The sequence below is a fragment of the Cherax quadricarinatus genome, chromosome 19 (assembly GCF_038502225.1).
Source record: "Cherax quadricarinatus isolate ZL_2023a chromosome 19, ASM3850222v1, whole genome shotgun sequence".
Taxonomy (NCBI): Eukaryota; Metazoa; Arthropoda; class Malacostraca; order Decapoda; family Parastacidae; genus Cherax; species Cherax quadricarinatus.
In genome coordinates, this window is record NC_091310.1 from 23,671,939 (window position 1) to 23,693,464 (window position 21,526).

General features: G+C 45.9%; 1 protein-coding gene across 2 annotated transcripts in view; it reads right to left on the minus strand.

Annotated features, from left to right (window-relative positions):
* The window catches only part of LOC138852958 (netrin receptor UNC5B-like), a 204,201-nt gene that overhangs the window by 68,006 nt on the left and 114,669 nt on the right, over nt 1-21,526 (minus strand). The window lies entirely within an intron of this gene.

Sequence of the window (21,526 nt, forward strand, 5' to 3'; positions counted from 1 at the left end):
GGACAGGGCCGCGGGGGCAGTGACCCCCGGAAACGTTCTTCAGATATCATTCAGGTAAGGGAAATAATGCAAGTGTTGACACACTTTTTCAAGTCCTTGTATTTTCTCGCTTAAAATACTGTTCGGTGTGACGACTTCTTTCAGTGAAGATATCAGAACTGAAACGAGATCATTTACGGACCGCACAAAGAAAATAAAACATTTAAACTACTGGAAGCGCCTCACAGTCCTAAATATATATTCGTTAGAACTAAGGAGAGAATGAGATACGTACATGATAATGTATACGTGGAAGGTACTTGAGCACCTTGTCCCAAATAAATGTAAAATAAACCCAGTGAAAAGCAGGGGCGCCGTGGGCACAATAAGGGAACATACCTGGACCCAGACTTTGTAAAGTTCTGCCACAAGATGTCACAAACTGCCAGAACAAGTGTAGAAATCTTCCAGAGGAAATTGAGCATGTACCTCCACCATGCGCCAGATCAACCAGGCTGAGATGGATATGTGGGCCATAGGGCCACCTGCAGTAACAGCTTGATTGATCAGTAAAGCACCAGACTAGCCCCGCCTGGGGCTGGGCTGCAGTAGGAAAAAATCGGAACCCTTTAAAGGTATATCAAAGGGAAAGATATCCTTCTAAGGTTTATCGGTCTACAGTTTTTTGCGACTGCTCTGCCACCACGTTCGTGGAGTGGGGTTACATCAATTGTTTCTAATGACAGTGAGATGACTCCAGATTCCATCACTTTACAACTTGGGAGGGATGTAAATATGAGAGATTGGGAGGGCTGAATGCTTAAGAAAGAAGGAAGAGGGTGAAAAAAAAGTCGAGACGACAGGCAGACAGCAGTGACCGACAAGATGCCAAGTCACTGTTCATTTCCTCACTCACTGGAAAGAAACGGCCCGACCCGCTTGTTATATTACATATTTACGGAGTCTCAACAGTAAACTTGCGGTGGCAGAGCAAGTCTTACTGAGTGAGCTACTTAGTGAGACTGAGAGAGTAGTAAGAATTACAAATGAATAAGCTGTGCCCAGTGACTTAAAAATCACACGCACACACGCACGCGCGCACGCACACTGAAAAGCAGAAGGTGCAACAAGTCTACTAAGAGACCAACTCAGTGAGTGAAAACTGCTTATGACTTTTCAACACCCTTCACAGCACACCCATTGCGGTCTTCAAAAGGGAATTTCAAGGGACCCTCCAGATAGGTCATCATATATTCAGACAGGATGTGGTACTCAAGATGAAATGCGTGCGGCTAGCACCAACAGCCAGACTGAACACGTTATTAACCAGGATGCCTAAACTGAGTTGAGTCACTGGGGAAATGATTCCCGGAACTATCAAAAAAAGTCAAAGAGGAATTGCATCTCGGTTAGTTTACAGAACACTGGACACTGACATAAAAGAGGCAAGAGGATATTTCTTATCAACTGCACCAAGAGGACACAGAAATCAACACAATATTCCATAAGGACAAATTTTACTCTGCTATGGAAAATTTTGAGGAAATAAATATTGGAAGGACAAACAAATTCACAGCACTGACGAGAGTGGAAGACTCTGGTGAAACACTTGTCTGCTGCCTCCCATACTCAATATCGCAAAAGACTAGTCCAGTAAATATTGTTTTAATAGCTAATAAGTGAATAATTATTATTAAATAATTTGATATACGCTTTCTGTAGACCGAAATATTAGTGTTTTAAAACAGACGAAGTTACAGATCTAGAAAACGTAAAGAGAATTATCGCAGCAAGTTTCAATTTAGACAAGCACCTAAATTAATTGGAATGTTTGAAGTGACTTAAACTGTCCTGCCAGTAAGGTAGCCGAGAAATATACTTTATAACTTACACCTGGAAAAGCCCCAAATTTGAACGCAGAAATCACTCGATATGAAATCAAACTACTTGGCAAAGACTGAAAAATATCTCCAATGAAAATCAGGAGTGCAACGAGTGCACTTAGTTTAATGGTACCAAGACTCTCCCTGCGTACTTTTTAAGTTCCTAAAGTCACCCCCTAATCAGGTGAGCTATTGTGCGTACATTGCTCTATGCGATTAGCACCAACAGCCTGGTTTACCAGGGCATCAACCAGAGTCTAGTATGGGATACTGGGCAGAGGGGAAGGTGACCCCCAAAACAGTCTTCAGATGGCCTTCAATTAACCTAAAATCTTAGTTTAACTTAAATAGATTTTCGAAATATGCGATGCCAAGCCAAATTTTACTTGTTCTCTTTAGATTTGAATATTGACACACACTAAACGCTTTAAAATCGCAGATCTTTAGAATGCACAGAAAACCTTCACTGCTTGTATAAATTCAGTCAAGCAGCTTAATTACTGGGATCACTTGAAATTTGGCGAGTTGTGAGAGTGTGGGTTTCTTAAGAGGCGCCTGAATTTCCCTGTCTCCTAATATCATGTTTATTTTTTCCCCTAGATTATGGGGCAAAATTAGCATATTAAAAAAATATTGGAAATGACGTGCCCCTTAAGGCTTGCAGTCCCTCCAACTTTACTCCTTGGAACGAAGACGAAAATGACTCATCATATTTGGAAATAGGAAATTTCTTGAGGTAATGTTCTTAAATGTGTAACTGAAATCACCCTTTACGAAAATTAATCAAATTGTTCAAAATACCTCATGAAAAGCAGGGTTGTAATTGAGCACATAAAAAGAACTCAGCAAGTGTAAAGGGACAAACTCAGTTGAACACTCTGCGTACATACTTTTGATACCTTTACCTTCGAACGAGAGGCCTGGTCTGGGATGGAGCCGCAGGGGCGGTAACCCCTAGAACTGTCTACAGGCAAACTAGAGGTAAACAGAAGACAAGAGATTCGGGTACGCCTCCCAATTTCTCCGCCCCTCTCAGTGTAGCTGGAACCGGAAACAATTGAAAGAGGATTTGGCGAAGCTCAACTCCACACACAGGTTCAAGGGTAAGTACGAGAATCCAAGAGGTGAAGAACCGGTACAGTTGGTCGTAGCCAAAAGACAGAACTAGGACCTGAAAAAACAACTAAATGAAAATTAGATGAGTACGCACACTGTGGTGTCCTATTCACTCAGAGTTCGCTAATCCGATTAAGAACGAGCACTGATCCTTCATGACCATGATTATTTTTAGTTTATTTTTTCCATACAGGCGAAAAAGGCAGGACTACCACAACATGATCCTTTTGCATTATAGTCGGTGAACACCCAATGCGTCCACCACTTTTGGACGCCCATAAGGAAAATAAGGATTCACTAGGTGACACAAAGGTGGCTATAGACGCTGCGATCCACCCTGCAGTGTTTACATTCTGATTCCCTGCCCTTCCCACTCATGTTTGCCGATCCTAACACGAAGATTCAATCCTCGACCGTAAGCGCGTTTAAGCACCCCTAAAAATAGCGTATTACAGAGCGTAGGTAAACAAACTGACCACTATATATGGCCGCGAATCTGTACCTTTTGAAGAGCGGGGCAGAGTAGAAGATGAAGAGAGGGAGGGTAGAGTAGAAGAAGAGAGGAGTAGGGTTTCTAGAAAGGTCAGGGAGGGACAGAATTTGAAGGTCTTGCTTGTTCTCTCCCTGCCCTTCAATCGACTGTCCTTCCCATTACAATTTTTCTGCCCTCTGCCCCCCCCCCCACACGGCCTCATTCCTTCATACCATCCATTTTCCTTCCCCATCTCCCGAGCCTCTCCATCCCCTAAGCTTCTCCGTCCCCAAGCCATGCCTCTCCATCCCTTAAGCGTCTACCCAAGTCAGGCCTCTCCATCCCCTGTCTCCCCAAGCCAGGCCTCTCCATCCCCCAAGCCAGGCCTCTCCGTCCCATAAGCGTCTCCTCAAGTCAGGTCTCTCCATCTCACAGGCTTCTTCCCAAGCCAGGCCTCTCTATTTCCCAAGCTTCTTCACGCATCAGGCCTCTCCATCCCCAAAGTTTCTCCCCAAGCCAGGCCTCTCCATCCCCCAGGTTTCTCCCCGAGTCAGGCCTCTCCATCCCCCAAGCTTCTCCCTAAGCCAGGCCTCTCCATCCCCCAAGCTTCTCCCCAAGACAAACCTTTCCATCTCCCAAGCCTATCCATCTACCTGCCACTTCAACTCTACAGAGAATATTAAGAGGTTAAGAGGCAGAGAAGAACAAAAGAGCAGCATCACCCTGCCCAGACCTCTACCCTTCCGCCAGCCCCTCCAGGGCCCCTACCAACACACCTAGTCCCTAACCCCTGGTACCCTACAAACACAATTAGCCTCTGCCCCTCTGTTCTGATACTGTTCCTTCCCCACTTATCCCTTACCCACAACACTGCCCCAGCCCTCTTGCCCCTTACTACTGTGTCCTTGCCTTCTTGCCCATTAGTACTCTCCCCCTGCCCTTTTGTCCCTTACCCACAACACTCCTAGGCTCAATCACGCCCCTCTTCACCCACTCCACACCCCCTCCCCTCCTCTCCCCCACCTGCTGTTCCACAAGACTTACCGATGTCATCATCTCAGCCCAATTTCATACTAGTAGTATTTCACTGTTATTACCTATGATATGCCTATGATATACCTTTGATGTACACTTGATATATCTTTGATATACTGTTGATATACCTTTGATATGTCTTTGAAGGCTATCGAGAGTGTTACTACTCTGGCAGCCCGGCCCTGGGCCAGGCCTGTCTGGTGCTTGCCTGATTTCTGTTACTGCCGGCGGATCGCTGGACCACATATCCATCACAGCCTGTTTGATCTGGCACTTACCTACGTATCTGGAGTGTTCCGAGAGGTCAGCGCCCTCAGGGCCCGGCCCTAGACCAGGCTTCCCGGTGGATGACCTGATCAACCAGGCTGTTGGTGCTAGTCGCATGAAGCCCAATCTAAGGACCACAACCCAGGTGATCAGGCGCTGACTTGAGAAACTTGTTCAGTTCCTTCTTGAAGACATCCAGGGGTCTGTTGGTAATCTCACCTTATGTATGAATGGAGGACGTTGAAAAGTCTTGGTCCCTTCACACTTGTTGACTTTTTCCTTAATGTGTTCACTGCAATTCTGCTTTACACTGGGGGTACTTTGCATCGCCCGCCAAGCCTCTTTCATGGACTGCGTGCGGCCAGCAGTAAAAGCCTAGTTGATCAGGCCCTGATCCATCGGGAGGCCTGGTCATGGACCGGGCCGCAGGGGCGTTGATCCCCGGAATAACCTCCAGGTAACCTCCAGGTAATGATTTATGTGGGACTGATTCTTCTAGAATTTTCCAGGTGTAGATTATAATGTATCTCGCCTTACCTGGATTACCTGGAGATTACCTGGAGAGAGTTCCGGGGGTCAACGCCCCCGCGGCCCGGTCTGTGACCAGGCCTCCTTAGGTCAGTGTCCCAGGATGCGACCCACACCAGTCGACTAATACCCAGGTACCCATTTTACTGATGGGGAACATAGACAACAGGTGGAAAGAAACACGTCCAATGTTTCTACTCTGGCTGGGAATCGAACCCAGGCCCTCACCGTGTGAAGCGAGAGCGTTAACCACCAGGCCACCAGAGCCCCTTGGCGGAAGTTCATGTCCAACTTCCTCTTGAAAACTTCTACATTTGTTCCAGCAATGTTTCTGATAACTTATGGTAAGGTGTTAGTCAGGGCGCACGGATGTTGATACAGTGTTCTAATATTGTAGGTCACAGACCGGACCGCGGGGGCGTTGACCCCCCGGAACTCTCTCCAGGTATACTGTGCCCACGGCGCCCCCGTTTATCACTGGGTTTATTTTATACATTCTTCCATATCTCTCATTCCAGTATGTTATAACAGTAAGTACATATTTAGGATTCTGAGGCGTTCCCAGGCTGTAAATGATGTCTGTATCTGTTCCAGGTCTGATATCTATCCTGCCCTGAACGGGACCGTCATCTCTGAACAAAACTAAAAACGAATGAGCAAAAGCTATTTGAATAGTGTCCCCATTAGCACTATTTTGCTGGTTTTGAAAGTTCTCATCATTCACCCCATCATTTTCCTGGTTGTTGTTTTCATATTTGCTGCACTGCATTCTTTGAAAGAAAGGTCAGTTGAAATAATTATTCCTAGGTCATTCACGTGATCATCCTTCGGTTTTGTAAAGTATCTATTTCGAATTCTTCATTCTTTCCATATCCAAGCAGCAGGAACTAATCACAATTGAAAGTCATGTTGTTCTCTACTGACCACTAGAAAACCCTTATATTTTTCTGCATATATTTCTTCTGAGTATCAACCACAAATGATACAAAACTGTGGTGAGTGTTTTTATCAGTTTGCTGTGAGGATAAGAAACAGCAGAGGCACAAGGATCGTGCCTTGGTACTGAGCTTATTACCTCGCTGGATTGTGCTCCGTTTAGTACTACTCTAAGTTCTAACTGTCAGAAAGTTGAAAATCCACTTGCCTACCTTCCCTGTTATACATATGGCTCATTTTGTTTGCGATCACCCCATCTTTGATCTTTCTTTGATCATTTTTGTCAGATGCCTTTGCTCAAGTCTGCAGATGAGGTTGTTAGTGTCTACACTAACAGTCTGCAGATCCCACTGGAAGACTCGCTGCAAGACTGGCTGCAAGACTGGCTGCAAGACTTGGTTTAACATCGCTGGAAGGTTTACTGTGTCCTCGATCGATATAACTCTCATGTAAATTCAAGTATCACCTGCGACGGATGTCAGTGTCTTGTATGACAAAGAGAACTGGAGACAGCACTGCGCCTCGAGGAATCTAGCTTTCTTTCCGAGCTCACTTTTGATGCTATTACTATTGCACGCATTTTGTGTGCTTCTACACCGCCACGCTTGTCAATGCCGGATTTGCGAGGAAAAAAAAAAAGCTCTTGGAACCGGTCACAAGTATATCACAGCCGCTGTCTACCCTCACGTATTCAGCCACTCTCGTCTATTCCTCCCTCACTTCTACCGTTAACCTTTTCCCTCACAATCTCTCTCCCGTCTCCATTTGTCTCCTCTCCCCCTTCCACCCTTTCCTCCCCACTCCTCGCCCGTCTCGCCACCGTGTAAATCTGTAAAACACTCATTCCATCTGGCCAGTATCGTTCTTTTATGGTTACTGACATTTACTGCTACTTAATAATGGCTGGATTTTGGGGTGGAGAGCTGAGTGTCCCAGTGTGGTACACGCCAGCTGCCAGCCACGCCCTCACGCACCAGCTGCCAGTCACGCTACACACGCCCTCATGCACCAGCTGCCTGTGATAGACCGCTGATTCGCTGATCAACCAGGTTGTTGCTGTTTGTCTTGAATAGGCATCACAACCTGGCTGATCAGGCACTTGCTGCAGGAAACGGTATGCTTTCCTCTTCGGAACTTCCTTATTCCGGAAATATATCTTGTAGCAAACAGTTACGAAGATGCCTTCACCAAATTTAACTTTAATAACAAGAACGTCTACTGGATCAAATAAATCATCTTAATGAAACATGCGAGGAAGTTAGAGTAGGCTCTGTGGCAATTAATGTATGTTCAATACATATTCCGCTAAGAAAAAAGAAGAGAAGATGTAAACTAGAAAGAGAAAGATCTTACTTTTTCAAGAGAAGACGAAGAATCACAGAGCTTCTCAGGGGAGCTAAACTATTTGAAATGCAGAAGGAAACTCTGACTAGGGAAATAGAAAATAATGAACTTGAGTTAAATGAATCTACAGGACCCAAGAGAGAAAGGAGCTAAAAACCATAAATGAAACTGAAAGAAATCCCACATTCCTTTTCATATGCCAAAAACCACATTCAGTATTAGGACCTTGCTTAAACAAGATGGGGTTTACATTCATGGCAGCAAAGAAATGAGTGAGATACTGAAGTTTCAATATGAACCTGTGTTTAGTGAGCCGTTAATCAGACTCAAGATCGACAATCCAAATGATTTTTGTATGAATAAGACTCAAAATCCTGCCAACATTCCCAAAATCTCTGATACAACCCCAACACCACTGGATTTTGAGAAAACCATTGACAATATGCCCACGCACTCTGTCCCAGGCCTTGACTTGTGGAACTCTGTGTTCATCAAGAACTGCAAGAAACACTTATAGCGTGACTTATGTATGCAGTGGAGAGAGTCTTGGCACAGAGGTCATCCCACAGACACTAAAAACAATGAATATTGCCTCATTCTATAAAAGTGGCAATAAAGCAATAACAAAGAACTATAAACCGATAGCTCTAACGTCCCACATCATAAAAATCTTTGAAAGGGGTCTAAGAAGCAAGGTCGCCAACCACTTTGGTCCCAACATTTGCACAATCCAAGGCAACATAAGTTTAGAACAGGTCGATCCTGCCTCTCACAACTACTTTAACACTATGATATGGTCTTGAATGCATTGGAGGGTAACTGTATTAACAGTTTCAACACTGGGCATGACGGGGCAATACTGACAACGATTGTGGCTGGAGAGGAGAGCCAGGGGACTAAGACTCGACCCTGGAAAACACAAATGTGTGAGTACACACACAATTCTCCCATCATTACCTATACATGATGCCCAGAACACACAAGGGTGGGTTTTGGAATAGGGGAGACAGAAGAGTGGATAGGAGAGGGATGGATGGATGAGTGGATGGGGAATAAGGGGAGGGGAGAAATGTATACGTGAGGAACAAATGGAGAGAGAAAAATGGATGGATAGGTAGGTGGGAGGGAGAGATGGATAGGTAGGTGGTAGGGAGAGGTAGGTGGTAGGGAGAGATGGATAGGCAGGTGGGAGGGAGAGAGAGAGATGTGGACGGATGGAAGATGGTTGACTGGGAGGGACTGGAAGAGAGGAGAAAAGGACGGGAGGGTCAATAATGGGGAGACAGATGAGCAAAGGGGGTAGTCGATGGAATGGGGGGGAAATGATGAAAGGATGGACAGGGAGCAGTGTATAATGTACCATCAGATAGACTTCATCACTCACATGTGTAGCAACAAGGTTTGTTATGTAGGAGGGGGTCGAGTCATAGCTCCTGACCCCACCTCTTAACACATTCCTAGCACCCGGGGTCTACCTACGACGGGTGACCAGAGTTTTCCTGTCTACTCTTTAAGCTGAACATAGTGTCTGTATCTCTCGTGTATTCTTCTTCGCCAACCTTAAGGCTGAAAAAGTAGTTCCTATCATCACTATGACTCATTTTCCTCTTTTCTTGACCTGTGTTCACAGTCTCTCTGTCCTCGCATCTCAAACAGCCTGTGTGTATTCACTTATTTGTGGTTGCAGGGGTCGATTCACAGCTCTTGGCCCCGCCTTTTCGCTGGTCGCTACTAGGCCCACTCTCTCCCTGTTCCATGAGCTTTATCGTATCTCTTCTTAAAGCTATGTATGGATTCTACCTCCACTACATCACTCTCCAGATTGTTCCACTTCCTGACTATAACTGAAGAAATACTTCCTAACATCCCTGTGACTCAATGTGTGCGCGTGTGTATGTGTGGGGGAGGGTCTACCTGGAGTCTACCTGCGCATGAATATGCGTAACTGACAGTAGTCGTGCGTGTTTTGCGTAATGAAACACATGCACCCACGTTGACACGCACATGCCTTACGGATCTCTCTCTCTCTCTCTCTCTCTCTCTCTAAGTAAATTCCTCCCCGAGTCTCAATCTCTGTTCACAAGTGATCTCAGGGACGCCCAATAGCGATCTGAGGGATGCCCGCAAACAAGTGATCTCGTGGACGCCCACAGGTGATTTAACGGACACCCACAACTGATCTCAGGGACGGCCACAAGTGATATTAGGGACCCCAACAAATAAGTGATCTCAGGGACACCAACAAACAATTCATCTCAGGGACACCCACAATTAATCTCAGGGACGCCCACAAGTGATCTAACGGACGTCCACAAGTGATCTAACGAACATCAACAAGTGATCCGAAGGGCACCCATAACTGATCTGAGGGACGCATACAAGTTATCTAAGGGGACGCACACAATTGATCTAACGGACGTCCACAGGTGATCTCAGGGACGCCCACAAACCTCAGGAATGCCCACAAGTGATCTCAGGGACGCCCACAAACCTCAGGAATGCCCACAAGTGATCTCAGGGACGCCCACAAATCCCAGGGACGCCCACAAGTGATCTCAGGGACGTCCACAAGTGATCTCAGGGACGCCCATAAGTGATCTCAGGGACGCCCATAAGTGATCTCAGGGACGCCCACAAGAGATCTCAGGGACGCCCACAAGTGATCTCAGGGACGCCCACAAGTGATCTCAGGGACGCCCACAAGTGATCTCAGTAAATCAGTCCCCAAGTGGTGTCACTGACAACAAAATGATGTTCAATGAAGACAAATTTCAAAACAAGGGATGTCGAGCTAGTGATGATACTTTTAAAGCCATTTGTTCTCTCTAGGATGAATCATGACTGTACTCCAACACCTCTGTTCAAGGCAGGCGAAATTGCAGTCTAGTGAAGGACTGGGCGGCGGGGGCGTTGACCCCCGGAATACCCTCCAGGTAGATTCCAGGTAGACTGGAGAATGTGTATAGAACCTTCACTGCTCGTATAAATTCAGTCAAGTACCTAATTTACTGGGAATACTTGAAGTCCCGTTACCTGTACTCCTTGGAAAGTAGGCGATAAAGTTACATTACAATCTTTGCCTAGAAAATTCTAGGATTGTTGCCAAATCTGCGCGCGCGCGCACACACACACACACACACACACACACACACACACACACACACACACACACACACACACAAACACACACACAATCATTCCCCATGAAAGTAAGAGGTTTGGCAGACGGTGCAAAATACCCTCAATGAAAAGCAAGGATGCAGTGAGTAACCTAAGGAAAAATTCAATCAGTGGAAAGGACCCGAAACTTTTCGGTGTTCTCCCTTCATATATATGGCTTCGCGCTTCTTTTTGATTATAATAATAATAATAATCCCTTCATATATAAAGGATATTACCACTATTCCCCTGGCTGTCTTCAGAAGAGAACTGGACATGTTTCGAGTCAGTGCCTCATCAACCGGGCTATGGTGCTTATGTTGGACTGTTTGCCAAGCACCAACAGCCTTGTTGATCAGGTCATTCACCAGTATGCCTGGTCTGGGACCTGGACGCGAGGATTTGGACCCTCGTAACACTCTAGGTAGACTTCAGATAAGTATGTCCCGGACCAGCGTTTCATTTTTCGTGTTTCCCAGCCTGCATCCACCACTCTAGTACCCTTTAGTAGATTGCCTGTTCCTTTTCGCTATCATCGTACGAACCACCTGGGACCAATTTTACAGGTGATTCTTTGACATGTGCTGGGTTCTTCGCAATATTCTGGACTGCTGTTTATTCCCTCTGTGTTCCTTCCGTCTGAGTGTTTCTTCATAGTTTTGTAAATACTTCCTTTCCTTTTCAGAAAGTCAGGTGTGGGACCGGGCTGTGGGGGGCCATGATCCCCGTAACCATTAACAAGTTGGAGGACACGTCCGGTAAAGACTGCCGGATACTGTTCGTAAGCCGACTGCTTATTTCGACAGCAGTGTCACCTTCCTACATAACGAACTTAAGTTATCCGGAAAGTTCAGTTATCGATCAGTGGTTCGGGTTATTGTGGTCTGGATGGTACGAGGGACAGACGGAAGATGCAGGTACCTGATGCTTGGAACTAGGTGTTCCCTTGTGTTCTGAATTGCTACCTTTGATGATGAGTTCCAGGAGTTTTCTACTCCCGTGTATACTAGGAAGTCCCTGGTGTCTTAAGTTAAGGGTGCCTGGCCCTGGGAACTAGGCAGTCCCTAGCGTCCTAGGTTATTATGCACCTGTCCCTGGGAACTAGAAGTCCCTGATATCGTGAGGTACCAGGCACCTGATCATGAGGATGAAATTAACTAGCCTTCCCCCCTTCCCTCTCCCACCATCCATCACTCTCTCCATCTATACACTTCACCTTTCCTCTGTATCGTCCCTCCAACCCTTCAACTTCTGCCAGTGATGATACTCTTCAAGTCACTTGTTCTCTCCAGGCTGGAATGCGGCCCTCTTCAAGGCAGGCGAGATTGCTGAGGTGGAAAACGTAGAGAGAGAGCTCTCATTGCCCTCATACATTCAATCTGTCTCACATCCCATTTCTCTCTCCCTCCATGTCAATTTCCGTTCTAATCTCCCTCTTATTTCCCATCTATTTTACCTATATACCCCTTCTAGTTTATCCTCCCTCACTCTATCCTTCCCCTCCCTCCACTCAAGACCTCTTCAATCAGCGTACGCATGCACCCACCACCCCACTCCCTCTCCCTCCCTCCCTCCCAATCATTCCAGTTCCCAACCTCCCACAGTTCTATTCACTTCATCACCCTATCAAAATTCGCTCCCGATTTCCCACCCACATTCACACTAGTTCCTTCTTCTCAAACCCCGCTGTTTCTTTCACTTTAATTCATTTGTGCCTTCCCCCCCCCCTCTCTCTCTCTCTCTCTCTCTCTCTCTCTCTAAGAGAAAAAGTCTACAAATCAGAGGAGAACATTACGGCAGGGAGACTATATTGGCGTCTTTTGTGTGGTGTTGGGGAGCACCATTAAGTGGAAGGTATGTGCCTTAATTATGGCACAGAGGAAAATTCCCTCTCACACTCCTGTAGCCTCAGCGTGGAATATATGCACAATATATTGTGCATTACCCAACCCTGGGAAAATGCATGCAAGATGGAGGACAGAGAGAGAAAGGAAGGATGGTTGGTCAACAATGACTTGATCATAAATAATAAAAACATTTCTGCCGTGTTTTTTAGGTAAATACATTTTTGCACATTAATTTGTTTACATTACTGAACTTCGCTAACTTATACATCTTATACATTACCTTAATTTCTCGTATTTTGCCTAGTTTTTTCCCATAGTGGAAAAAGTCTATTACCACATATTCATCCTCATAATGAGTATTATCATCATCGTTTATTGCCCGAGTCAGTTCGTATCTCCTGGCTGCCTCTTTACCTGCCTGACTGGCTGACTAGCAGTGTTACGTGGCCGGCTTCTGACAATCGACAATATTCTGACGGACGTTGAGGCTATGGAGCGATGACATTACGCGAGTGAACTCCCAGGGCGCATTTCTATGTTTCTGTAAACACAGGCAGGGGATACCAGGACTCTGCTGTGGGGAACAAGTTTTACCAGGGATGTTATTATGGGAGTTTCCGGGTGCTGCTTGTCATGGACACTGTGTGTGACTGAGGGAATGAATGACGAAAAGAGAAAGGAAGCTGAAAGTAATGACGTTTCGGTCCGACTAGGAGCATTAATAAATCACAATTGTACCGAAACGTCGTTATGAGATTCAGTTTAAGTGTGAGTTATTGTTCTAGCCACGGTATTTTATGCTAATTTTAAGAAGTGAATTAAATAGTTAAACATTTGAAAATATATGCAGATTAATTAACAAGAAAAGATTACAGGGAGGTATTGGTAAAGAGTGAGGGAGGTATGCGAGTGCATTTATTTTTTGAAGTATCAAGTTCGAGTCCTACGGATTAACTACAGTACAGAGTTTAGTTTTTTCTCTTCTTGCTTACAGCGCCGTCCCACCATGGTGGTGGTGTGCACCCACTTGGCTGCACACCACCTTAGTGATTTTCCAGGCACAAATTTTTATGTGCCTTTCTCGCCTACGTTCCGAGGAATACTGTTGAGGAACTTCAAGCATTCTCAGTAGTTCAGATATATGACTCCAGTGATAGCATTTCTGTTATCGTTTTCTGTTTGATCCCCGACTGGTCAATGTCCTCCCTCCATGTATAATGGAAATTACCAACAAACCTCTGGATGTCTTCAGGAGGGTACTGGACAAGTTCTTCAAATCAGTTCCTTTCCAGCCGGGCTGGGGTTCGTACGTTGGGTTGCGTGAGGCCAGCAGTAACAACGTCATCGATCACGTCTTGCTTCACTGGAGAGCCTGGTCTGGGACCGGGCCGCGGGGGTATTGACTTCCAAAAGTGTCCTTCGGGTACCTAAGATTTCCATGCCTGGCAGCAACGCCTGGCACTCATGTACAAGGAGTCTCAACAAGTAGGCAAGTATGGTAACCCTGTCCGGATGGCATCTTATTGGGAGTATAACACATTCGTAATAGTCAATTCTTATTACTTATAATGCAAAGTGATGTGGGTTATAAATATTCGCTGCGCATATTCTTAATTTTTTTCCCGTTGGCGATGCACACAAATTCTCGTAGTTCTTTCTCTTCATTGTACTCTTTCTGTAGTCCTCTATCGGCTCTAGACTCCTGTAGTTCTGTCTCGGCACTGTATTCCTTCCATGGCCTATTGGTATTTTGTCGCTCGTGTGTTTACCACAGTTTATATGATCTGTGTAACTTCCAAGTTTACCAAGTTGAGTTTATCACTGCGTAAACATCAGTAACCTTTAACTGTCTCTTTTGCTTTATTTACACTTCACATACGACTCTTGCGCCACATGCCACGACTCTTTCCTCTTGTGACAACACGAGAAATCTCCCACATAAAACCCTGAGCACTTTTTAACGAGTTCACCTCGTTATCTCTATTTATTTGCTTTTATATATCCGTTATTGACTTTAAACGCTGATATAATTCTTTGGTGTATCTAACGCAATGGCAATTTTTTTTTAAATTTTGTTCATTGATAGTGTGGAAAAATCACATGATTACCAAGACCGTTAAGCCTCCCTAAGTTGGGGGTAAAGGAGGGGGAACATGCAGACCCACCTATGCCTACGGGTGGTGCCACATTATACACTCTTAATTTGTAAGACAATCTAGTAATGAAGCCTCCATAGGCTAATGTACTACACACTACTACTTACACTTATTTAAGCTAAGTTAGAGTTAGACGTGGCTTAGTAACTACAGCACCTCAACCTCCACAATTATGGGCAGTAGGCACTTGTACCAGCCAGTTTGAGTGCCCTGATTGACCGCCCGGCGGCCCCTCACTGGGTTTATTTTACACTTCCTCCCATCTCTCTCACTCCAGTATGTAGTTATGCCAGTGCAGATTTGGGACCAGGCCCTCGAGTATTTTCCAGGGATATTATCATGTATCTCTCTCTCTTCCGCTGCAGGCGTTTCCAGTAGTTTAGGTGCTTTATAGGCTCAATGCGAGCCGTAAACGATCTCTGTATTTGTTCCAGCTCTGATATTCTCTTGCTTTGAACGGGGCCGTCAGCACTGAGCAATATTCTAAGTGAAGGAGCACTAGCGATTTGAAGAGTGTCACCATCGGCATTATTTCCCTTGTTTTGAAAGTTCTCAATATCCACCCCGTCATCTTCCTGGCTGTCGTGATCTTTGTCTTATTATGGTCTTTAAAAGAAAGGTCCGCTGACATAATTATTCCCAGGTCTTTTACGTGTTCCTTACGTTCTATTTGGCGACCCTCTTGAGTTTTGTATTAAGTGTTTCTTTTGAGTTCTTCATTCTTTCCGTACCTAAGCAGCTGGAACTTGCCACCAATCATAAGAACATAAGAACATAAGAAAGGAGGAACACTGCAGGAGGCCTGTTGGCCCATACTAGGCAGGTCCTTTACAATTCATCCCACTAACAAAACATTTGCCCAACCCAATTTTCAATGCCACCCAAGAAATAAGCTCTGATGTGAAAGTCCCACTCAAATCCAACCCCTCCCACTCATGTACTTATCCAACCTAAATTTGAAACTACCCAAAGTCAAGTTGTTCTCCACTGCCCATTGGAAAACCCTGTTTATGTTTTCCTGTACTTTTTTTAGTGTCTTCTACCGTAGTGACTTTCATGCTTATTTTAGTGTCATCTGCAAATGATGATATAAAAGTGTGCCGGGTGTTTTTGTCTATGTCTGCTATGGTGCTGTTCGCACCTACTCCTAGTTTGAGGGACTGATTACCTCATCTTCTGTACATAGTTCTGCTGTCTTCAAGTTGTGTCCTGGAATTTGTATTGATGGGGCCACTGGATGGCGAGGCGTCTACAATGGAGATGCCCAGATGTTGCACATGTGTCTTACTCTCATCTTGTCGGTATTATATACCTTTCGTACACAGGATGAGTAGTATTGAATACACATTCTTTGTACTTTAGGACCACATGTAAAGGGTCTAGCCGATTACCTCCATCAAAGATCTACAGCGCAACCATCTCCATGTGTGAGAGATATGTAAGAATTAATTCAGGTAACTAGGAATGAGATGGCTGGTTCCTAGTCTGGATTCCACTAACGTAACCAGTCAATACCCACAGACACCCTCTATTCTACACAGATAGCACTGCATCACTGCAGCAACTTGCACTGGTCTGCTCTGACCACCAGAGATGACATCTCCACACAGCTTCACTGCTACTTTCACCATCTTCGGGCATATACTTCAAGGTCTTCAAGACTGTTGGACTGAACACTAACTTTCAAAGATGAGGGACCGATCCCTTCCAACTGCTTCATGTCTTCTACCTTCAACATTATTCTTTGTATTAGACTGATAAAAGGTGGGCGAAATGTCTCCATAGTAAAGATACCCAAGTTTTGCACATGTCTCTTATTTTTTAGTTTGTCAATTTTGCAAAGCATTATCATGCAGTATAATGATGATGTTCTCTTATCGGGCCTCTGATGCACCTTTTCAGTAGATTTATTTTACACATTCTCCTGTACTTCTCACTCCATTACTTTATTATGGTAGTGTGTAGCTAAGTTTATCTTGTACCTGCTTGACGGCAGAGGCTTCAAAACTCGCACCGGTACGAGGTATCACATTGTCCTAGTGTATGCCTCGCGTTCTTGGATTGCCTCCCCCCCCCCCGTCTCATCTACGACTTATGGGAAGATTAGAGAACCGTGCAAGTCGATTAGTCTCTCACCTAGACCCAGCCTGGATGATCTGTCATTTTAGCAGTGCTTTCAACGTCGAAGAAATATAGGTGGCCTTACTGTTTTGCATAAGGTCAATGTTGACAAGATACCTCGCCTGACACGTAAAGCGAGAAGACAACTTCTATAGCACAAAACGGGCAGCAAACACCAACTGCACAGTCTCTGTGCTCTTCTCAAGATCATCACTTTATCTGCAGTCATTATTGATGATACTGCTGGCGTGCGGCCAGCAGCAATAGCCTGGTTGATCAGGCCTTCATCCTCCAGGAGGCTTGATCTCAGCCCAGGCAACGGGAAAATTGACCCCCGGAAATGTCCTTCATGTACCCTTCATCACGACAAACTAAATTCTATATCCCACAACTGGCTCCAACTTCATCCTGTTCGCTGCTTGCAAGCTTCATAACACTAAAGAGTTGATGAAGCTTATACTAGGGAAGGCTTTTATGTAAGCTGACGTTGGTAGAAGTCTTGTAAACAAAGGTAGAAACTCTCGGCTTAACCCTGCAAAAACCCTTGTGTTAAAAATGAGAGAGAGAGAGAGAGAGAGATAAAGAGATAGAGAGATAGAGAGATAGAGAGATAGAGAGATAGAGAGATAGAGAGATAGAGAGATAGAGAGATAGAGAGAGATTGGAAAGGCATATACGAGTGTTGAGGAAGGTTTCGACGAACCACATAATAGACTGGGAACAGTATTATACAGCCGCTTAGCATCATAAACAACGATGACCGGCTTTATTGATATCTCCGTCTCTGTGGTACCTACTCGTGAAGCTGTGTATGGAGAGTTCCCCCGTCATCCTCAGACTTAAAAAAAAAAAAAAAAAGGTAAAACTTTCCTATAGCTTATTTGTGTACCCGTCACAAGTCTTAAGGTTTTTTTTCTGTCACATCACAGCATCAGCATTGCAAATCAGCATCAATAAAGGTTGCAAATCAGCATTAATGAGATTACAAGGCAGCATCAACGAGGTTATAAGCAGCATCAATGAGGTTACAAGGCAGCATCAATGAGGTCACAAGGCAGCATCAATGAGGTTACAAGGCAGCATCAATGAGGTTACAAGGCAGCATCAATGAGGTCACAAGGCAGCATCAATGAGGTTACAAGGCAGCATCAATGAGGTTACAAGGCAGCATCAATGAGGTAATAAAGAACCATTAATGAGGTTGAAACGCGGCATCAATGTTGCATCAATTAGTAGCAATGCCTTCATCAGGAGCGAGATATGATCCACCAGGTTACAAAGAAAGCTTAATCGGCCATCATCAAGCTGCGAGGAAGCCTGAAATTAAGCTTCGAAGAGCCCACCAATCAGGATCTTAAGCCCAGAGCGCGCTAGTAGACGGCGGTGCCCGAGACCAGCGCCATCTATTACCATAATCTGACAGCAAGTATGGCGCCGCCTAATTCCCCGCTTTATTATCACCACCATCTTTGACGCCACCAGCTTTACATCCCACAGCCCCTGCCAGGACACCATCTGGTAATTGTTGTCGAGTCCACAGCTGCTGATGCTGCTGCGTTGTCCAATTCTGCTGTTGTTGCATCCACTGCTAATGCTGTTGCATCAATTGCTGCGCTGTTACATCCACTACCACGCTGTTGCATCCACTGCTGCTGTTGCTGTGGAGGAGGAGGATCAGGAAGAAGAAAGATGATGAAGGGAGCCACAACAGTAGCAGTAACACAGTCTGCTGCATCTCTGACATAGGTGTTAACGTTTATTACAGGTTCAGGGGATTATCGCCCTTGTGGTCCCGGTCTCAGACGAGGATGCCTGGTTGACAGTTTGGTCAATTAATACGGTCAACGCAGGAATCACAATGTAATGTCTGTTTCTGCAGTTTATAACCTGTGATGGTTACAGCAGTTTTTGGCACAGGTGGGTGGAGTGTCAGTGTTTCCACCCTCATGAGCTAAATATTAATAGTTGCCCTATGGCTAGGGATCAAGGCCTGACAACCAGGCTGTTACTGCTGGCCTCACGTAATCCCACGTTGCATGATTAGTAGAACTTGTCACGTTCCCTCTTGAAAATAGCCAGAGGTTTGTTGATAATTTCCTTTATGTACCAAGGGAGGACACTGAAAAGTCGGGGAACTCTAACACTTATCGAGTTTTCTTTTAGTGTACTCGTCATGCTCCTCTTTTTTTTTATCGGAGGTACTGTTCACCGTATGCCAAGTCTCCTGTTTATACAGAGTGATCTCTGTGTGCTGGTTTACGACCAGTTACTCAAGGATGTTTCTGGTGTAAATTACCATGTACCTTTCTCGCCTGCGTTTTAAGAAATACAGTTGACGAGATTTCAAGCATCTCCAGTAGTTCAGATGTTTGATTAAATATGTACAAGCAGTGAAAGTAGAGGGTTGTTTGCTCAGACCTCCATAGGTTATATAAGGCTTGCTGCTCCCTGTACCGCTGCTCCATGTACCGCTGCTCCATGTACCGCTGCTCCATGTACAGCTGCTCCATGTACCGCTGCTCCATGTACCGCTGCTCCATGTACCGCTGCTCCATGTACCGCTGCTCCATGTACCGCTGCTCCTTGTGCCGCTGCTCCCTGTACGGCTGCTCCCTGTACGGCTGCTCCCTGTACGGCTGCTCCCTGTACGGCTGCTCCCTGTACGGCTGCTCCCTGTACAGCTGCTCCCTGTACAGCTGCTCCCTGTACCGCTGCTAATTGTACTACTGCTCCCTGTACCGCTGCTCCCTGTACCGCTGCTCCTTGTACTACTGCTCCCTGTACCGCTGCTCCATGTACCGCTGCTCCTTGTACTACTGCTCCCTGTACCGCTGCTCCTTGTACTACTGCTCCCTGTACCGCTGCTCCTTGTACCGCTGCTCCTTGTACTACTGCTCCTCGTACCGCTGCTCCTCGTACCGCTGCTCCTTGTACCGCTGCTCCCTGTACTGCTGCTCCCTGTACCGCTGCTCCCTGTACCACTGCTCCTTGTACTACTGCTCCCTGTACTGCTGCTCCTTGTACCGCTGCTCCCTGTACCGCTGCTCCCTGTACCGCTGCTCCCTGTACCGCTGCTCCCTGTACTGCTGCTCCTTGTACTGCTGATCCTTGTACTACTGCTCCCTGTACCGCTGCTCCTTGTTCTACTGCTCCCTGTACTGCTGATCCTTGTACTGCTGCTCCTTGTACTGCTGATCCTTGTACTACTGCTCCTTGTACCGCTGCTCCCTGTACCGCTGCTCCCTGTACCGCTGCTCCCTGTACCGCTGCTCCTTGTACTGCTGCTCCTTGTACTGCTGATCCTTGTACTACTGCTCCCTGTACCGCTGCTCCTTGTTCTACTGCTCCCTGTACCGCTGCTCCTTGTACTGCTGCTCCTTGTACTGCTGATCCTTGTACTACTGCTCCTTGTACCGCTGCTCCCTGTACCGCTGCTCCCTGTACCGCTGCTCCCTGTACTGCTGATCCTTGTACTACTGCTCCCTGTACCGCTGCTCCTTGTTCTACTGCTCCCTGTACAGCTGCTCCTTGTACCACTGCTCCTTGTACCGCTGCTCCTTGTACTACTGCTCCCTGTACTGCTGCTCCTTGTACCGCTGCTCCCTGTACCGCTGCTCCCTGTACCGCTGCTCCCTGTACCGCTGCTCCCTGTACCGCTGCTCCCTGTACCGCTGCTCCCTGTACCGCTGCTCCCTGTACCGCTGCTCCTTGTACCGCTGCTCCTTGTACTGCTGCTCCTTGTACTGCTGCTCCTTGTACTACTGCTCCCTGTACCGCTGCTCCTTGTTCTACTGCTCCCTGTACTGCTGCTCCTTGTACTACTGCTCCTTGTACCGCTGCTCCTTGTACCGCTGCTCCTTGTACCGCTGCTCCCTGTACCGCTGCTCCCTGTACCGCTGCTCCCTGTACTGCTGATCCTTGTACTACTGCTCCCTGTACCGCTGCTCCTTGTTCTACTGCTCCCTGTACTGCTGCTCCTTGTACCGCTGCTCCTTGTACCGCTGCTCCCTGTACCGCTGCTCCCTGTACCGCAGTGTCAGTCACGTGTAGCACACCTGTCAAAGTAAAGCCATCGAGTTTCCTGAACGGAAAATCTTTGGACATGGTTGATCTCAGCTTCCTTACACTCAAGTAAATAGTTTTTACTTTTATTATTTTCTGATGCATCCTTAATTTCTCTTTTTTTTTTTTCCAAATAGAGAAGCTGAAATTTGTCCTCGTGACCGACTGCAAGACTTTGTTTACATCGGCTTCAGATGTACTGTGTCCTCGACGGATGCCACCGACGAACAAATTTTAGTATCTACAAACTATGATGCATCGTTATTTCTGTCTGTGTCAGATATAAGAAAGAAAACTGGGGCGAGTACTGTGCCTTGAGGAACACAGCGTCTCACTGTACAGCCTCTGACTGTTTACTTGCTAACTAGATTTATTTCATAGTTATATAACCTGGAGACTAATTTACCGATTTCTTCTTTTACACGTATTCCGTCGAAAATTTTATTAAGTCTATAAATTAAGTGTGTGATCCCACATGTCTGAGGTGACGGCAGTACCGTGAGTCTTCAGCTTTCTTAGAGAGGTTAACCTTGAAGAACTGTGGCTATATCCATAATTTCTTGGAGCTTGTTGGATGACTCCTGTGTCTAATCCATCTCGGTAGGATATTCTGCCCCTTTG